The sequence below is a fragment of the Canis lupus genome, chromosome X (assembly GCF_011100685.1).
Source record: "Canis lupus familiaris isolate Mischka breed German Shepherd chromosome X, alternate assembly UU_Cfam_GSD_1.0, whole genome shotgun sequence".
NCBI classification, from domain to species: Eukaryota; Metazoa; Chordata; class Mammalia; order Carnivora; family Canidae; genus Canis; species Canis lupus.
Window position 1 is genome coordinate 771782 of NC_049260.1, and position 6251 is coordinate 778032.

Sequence of the window (6251 nt, forward strand, 5' to 3'; positions counted from 1 at the left end):
AGCATGGACAGCACTAAAGCTGTGCCCCTTGCACTTTGAACTTTTACCCCCAAGAGGCCCAGATGGGACCAAAACATTCTAAGCACAGAAAACAAAAAATCGGGGACTCCTGGGGGGCTCAGTGATTGAACATCTGCCTTTGGCTCAGGTTGTGATCTCGGGGTCATGGGATCGAGTCTCGCATTGGGCTCCCTTCAGGGAGCCTGCTTCTCTCTCTGCCTGTGTCTCTGCCTCTTTCTCTGTGTCTGTCATGAATAAATAAATAAAATAGAAAGAAGAAAGAAAGAAAGAAAGAAAGAAAGAAAGAAAGAAAGAAAACAGAAAGAAGAAAGACAGAAGAAGAAATAAGAAAAGGACAGAACGAACACGAAATAATCGAAGCCAGACCAAACACCGCAGCAACGAAACACCACAGAAAGTGCACAAAAGCCGCCATCCCTACCTCTGCCCTCCCTGCACTCACTCCTTACCTCCTCGCCCCCCTCTCTCGTTCCCTCCCTCCCCCGCCCTCCTCCCGCCCCACACGTCCTTTCCCCCTCCCTCCCCTCCTCCCTTTTCCCGCCCTCCCCCCCCCTTCCCCCTCCCTCTCCCTCCCCTCCCTCCCTCCCCTCCCTCCCTCCCTCCCTCCCTCTCCCTCCCTCCTTCCCGCCCTCTTCCTCCTTCCTTCCCCCCTCCCTTCCCTCCCCCCCCCTCCCCCCCCTCCCTCTCCCCCTTCCCTCCCTCCCTCCTCCCCCTCCCTCCCTCCCTCTCTCTCCTCCCTCCCTCCTCCTCCCTCCCCCCCTCCCTAAGCCAGAGAAAGAGAAGTAAAAGGGAAAAAGACCCAGACAGACCGACCACAAAACGAGGCCCGTGGAACAACTCCCCGGGGGCTGACAGGGGCCGACAGCGCGTACGGAGAATGTGACTCACCCTGGAATAGAGGCGTCTGCCTTCAGGCTCCCTGTTCCCCTTTCCTCGTCCCTTGGGCCTCCATGACGCCTTCCCTGCTAACCCTCAACTTCTGCAAAAGAGCGACTTCCTGCATTTGTGAGCAGATGATCTCACTTATCAACACATTAGTAGGAATTTGTCACCTCCCTCCCAGGCCAGGTGCTTTTCGTCATAGGGTGTAAGGGTTGATGGTTTCATGGGGTTTAAAGGGATCTAAACTCAGAGGGACGAGGTGGTAAAGACACTTCTTTTGTTCAGTGCACATTATCAGTGGCCATGGTGTGACCCCATAGGAAAGACTCTCCCCCAACCCCCACCAGGAGGTCATCAAGTACGAGATGAGTGAGGTGTGGTGAGAGGATGATGCCCCCAGGAGAAGCAGTTCTGGGTACAAAGGGACCCCAAGACCCCACTGCATTTAGAGTCCTGGAAATGGCTCTCTGGATGTGATGGGGTCTCACCCCACGTCTTGATCTCACCCCAAAGGGTGCCCAAGAGGACTAGGGTCAGCGGACCACCTGGGTAGGAATTGTGTCCACCAGGTGAGCCAAGGACAACCGTCTTCAGGCCCCACATCTTGTAGGGTCAGGGTCGGCTGTGAGGACCAGCCGTGGCCTGGGCGTCACGTGGAGCAGACCGGAGGTGACAGTCAGGACCCTCGCTTCTGATGAGAAGATCACTTCCTCATGTGTGTGCTCCTGATCCGACCGGTCTGAGGTCACCCTCAGCCTCCGTGCGCTCACATCGTCAGGCGAAGCCACCCCCGTGAGGGGAACTGAGCCTGGGTAGACGACATGTCCTTGCAGATGCACGAAAAAGTCCCGCATGCGAGACCAAGCTCTCTGCCTGGGGTGGGAAGCGTTCTCCTGCAGGAAACCTGAGAACTGGGCATGCACGGGGTTCACGGGAGGCTGGGGGGGCCAGTCGGGGTGCTTCCCCTTGCACAGGCAGGGGGAGACGGGCCACCAGAGCAGGGGAAGTGCTGGCCACGTGTTGGAAAAACGGAGACGCTGTGGAAGATAATCTGAGTGTAGATAGGCAGGCGGGGCAGCTGGGAGTGGGGTGGGGGCAGCGATGTTAGGAGAAGTTTCCAGGGTGCGCAGGACAACGCAGCACCAAGCAGGAGGTGGGAGGACAGAAAACATCCCACATGCATCCTGTCCCAGCTCTGGACATGACGTGAGGTTCAGGAGGGGACACGCTCCCTCCAGAGGCTCTGGGGACGGTCCCTCCTGCCTCCTCCAGCGTCTGGGGCCCCAGGCGTCCCGGGCTGGTGACCTCGTCCCTCCCGTCTCCGCCTCCATCCTCACCTCCTCTGCGTGCGTTTGTGTCTCCTCTTCTGTCTCTTACGAGGACCCCTGCCATTGGACGTAGGGCCACTTCGTCCAGGATGAGCTCATCTCATGTCCCTCACGTCATCCCATCTGTTAGGTCCCCTCCCCAGGTACCAAGAGCACAACATGAGCATATATTTCATGGGGGACAAACTCCTACACACTCTACAGCCTCCCAGTGCAGACGCTCTTCCCCTCTGCGTGAGCCCTCGAGGCCCCAATCCGTCTCCAGATGCACCTACCCCCCTTGCCCTCATGCACAACCTCCACGTGAAAGATGCCATGGTTTGCACTGTTTTTACGCTGTATCCAGAGTCTTCATACATGACGAGCTGCGGAGATGAGGGAGGTCTCCTTTCCCTCCCGATTCATAGTTTGCAAACTTCAGAAAAAAATTTAAAAAAAAAATCGAAAACTGGGACGCACTGCTTTAAAGGCCAATGAGTGAGAACGAGAAAGCGTTTCTGCATGACGTTGTGGGCGAGGGTGCGTGACCTTGTGGGTTTGTTCTCCGCGCATCATAGGCTGGAAGGTAGGGTTCAGTTTACGACATTGTAGCAAGGTCAGCTCATTACCTGCAACAAATGTAACCAATTTAACCAATGAAACAAATGTAACCAACGTGACAAATGTAACAAATGTAGCCAATGTGACAAATGTAACCAATGTGACAAATGTAACGAATATAACCAATGTGACAAATGAAACAAATGTAACCAATGTAACCACCGTACCACCCAGTGAGATGTTGGTTGTAGAGATCTGGGAAGGAAGCCTGGGGAGGTCATGGGAACCCTCTATTTTCTGCTCTGTGCTTCTGTAAACCTGAAACTGCTAAAAAAAGGAGTCTAATAATAAGTAATAATAATAATAACAATAATAATAACAATAAAACAAGGGAGAAGGTAGGTGAAAAACCAGAAAATAAAGTGTGGTCTTACGGTCTTTGGAAATGAAAGTTTGTGTGAAGATTCTCTCTTTTAGGTTTTGACACAGAGGACGTAGGAGAGACACGTCAGCTCAGAAAGTGTCATTGGAGGGTGGATCTCAGGACACATTGAGTCACTTCCAACGTGCACAGACATGTTCCTGGTTCTTGTATCTCTATGTCTCTGTGACGAGTCCCCAGCAGACAGTGGAAGATTCTAGATACCCACAGACCACTTGCTGCTGCTTTGAGGGCGGCAGAGCCAGCTGACCGGTTGGATATGAGGGTCTTGGGGAGCCCCTCCCTTACCCTGACCTCCTGAATATGAGGGTCTTGGGGAGCCCCTCCCTTACCCTGACCTCCTGATACCAAGAACCCCCCACAGTTGGTGACATTTGCTGCCTTCGGGGGCCGCACTGGGGTCCCTGGTCCCTCCGAGGTGGCTGGACAGACGCAGAGGGGACACTGGATGTGGAATCTGTGACTCACCATCCCCGTGACTCAACCAGCCTGGCCCCCCCACCCCGTGTTCTTCTTCTGGGGCAGGACTCACAGTCTTGCAAGGGAGACCTGTCACCGCCACGATGGCCTAGACTGTCCCCACCCCTGAGTTTCATAAATCAGGTCTAAGACCTACAACAGGTGGTCCCCACCTTAGGAACTCTGCTTCTCCATCTCTAATGAAGGGACCGATTTGGGGGCACCTGCCTGGCTCCGTCAGTAGGGCACATGATGCTCAATGTCACAGTTGTGAGTTCAAGCCCCACAGTAGAGGTTGAGATTGCTTTAAAAAATTAATTAATTAATTAATTAATTAATTAATTAATTAATTAACTGAGACACCTGGGTGGCTCAGCAGGTGAGCATCTGCCTTCAGCTCAGGTTGTGACCCCAGGGTCCTGGGATCGAGTCCCACATCAGGATCCCCTCAGGGAGCCTGCTTCTCCCTCTGCCTGTGTCTGTGCCTCTTTCTCTCTGTATCTCTCATGAATGAATAAATAAATAAAATCTTTAAAAAAAAAATTTTTTAAATAAGCCAGAGAAAAGCAAATGGATGGAGATCATCAAATTAAAAACAAAATACACCAGCAGAACTGTCGCGTGTGTGTTCATGAAAAATAATCTGGGCGTAGCTGGATGCACACATTTTGAACCCAGGGGGTGCAAGGCGTCACCCAGACTTTGAGGGACCAATGATTACTAGAATGGTTAGGGTCATTCTGAATCCTTAGATAATTTGAATAATGTTCTAGTTTGCCCATTCTTTGTAGAAAGTGGAGCGAAATGCACTGAAAGCTGGGTGACAAGCCACCATGTTTTCCCCTCCTCACCCAGCCGTGGCACCGGAGACCCCTGTGTATTTCCCTTTGTATCTTTTTTTTTTTTTTTTTTAATATCAGAAAGTCTCAAGAGCTGCGTGGCCCTAACAAGTGGACCCCATCACAAGTGTCCTTTCAGGATGAAAACACGCAGATACTGAAAATCGATCAGCAAACCTCCCCACGGAAGGTGTCTCGTGAGCTCTACTCCAGTCGGGAGCATCAGACGGGTTGTTCAAGGGGTCCGACCTCTTGGCATCCACTCTGACCAGACGGTTGCAAACTGGGATCACGTATCAATCACCCAGCGGGCGCATGGCTCCTCCCATCCCCGCAGGCCCCACCACCAGGTGAATTTGCAGGGTTGGGGGTGGGGAAACTTTGACCACGTGACCTGCTGCCCAGACTCTGCCATGAAGCTCAGAAGGACCCGCAAGCCTGCGCTGTGTGCCATGCTCTGCACTCCTGACGGCTCCCTCTGTTCTAGAACCTCACGGGCCTACCCACCCCGAGCTCACCACTGCCTCAAGGCTTTTGCACCTGTGCCTCCTCTGCCCCCCAAAATCTTCCACATGCTCCGTTGATTCATCCAGGTGTGCCCTGGACCATGTCCCACTGGAACAGACCTTGTCGGAGCATCCTCACACCCCTGCTCCTGCGGGTGCCCTGCTCCTGCCTTGTTCCTGTTCACTCAGCACCCCCAGCGCACCTGACAATTTTCCTCCAGGTTCCCATCGTTGGCCCTAGAGCATCAGCTCCCTGACAGCAAGCACTTTCTCATTCCTTTGTCCCTCCCCATCGCCCGTGACTCGGACGACACCACATACGGCACAGGCGTCGATCTGCGATCAACATCGGTGTGATTTATAAAACAGAGGACTCGCTGTAAATGAGCAGAGCCCCATCCTTCCGCCTGCCCGTTCACCTTCGCTGCTGTCGGCGTGAGAGACACAGGCAGAGGGAGCACCCTGCGTGGAGCTCGCTGCAGGAGGCGCCACATAGAATCCACAGTCATGAAGCACATCCTCTTCCAAATGGGACCAGAGACAGAGCCTTCCTACCAGCATGGTCGGTTTTCTAGAAACCTACTTTTGCTTTTTTTTTCTACTTTTGCATGTGGGTGTGCAAGAGCCACCTGCGCCTGAGATAAACAGCAGGAGTCTGACTCGTGGGGAAGACGTAGCCCATCCGATGGTGACCCATTGCCTACGGCGGGCATCGTTTGGAGCTGGGAGATGCAACAAAGCCAAGCAGTTCCAGAGCCTCTGCATCCCAAGAGCTGTATTTGCAACCAGGCATTCCCTTCACGTGGCGTCTGGGAACTCTCTCGTCTACACCACAGGATGACATGGTGTTTGACAAAAGCAAAGAAGGGGATGAGCCTATCTCATGAGATAACATCCAAAGGGCACCATAGTTGTAGGAGGAGAAACACAAGGAACGGTCATCCCCATTTGCGTCATGGTGATCCTATGAGGAAGAAACAACTATTTCCCAAGCTCTCCAGCCAGATCCCTCCAACCAGGCACCGGCAAGTAGGGTGGTCACAGAAGGACTCATGCTCCCATAGTGATAAGGACTACTCCCATCCAAGGGGAGATATTCCAGGCATGGAGGCATGGAAGCACTGGCGTCCCCTCCCGGAGGGGCCTCGAGGACATAAACCAGCACCAGAATCACGCACAATGTCTGGGAGAGCTCAGCCCACGGATAGGGCCACCCTCCCAGTGAATGGACGGG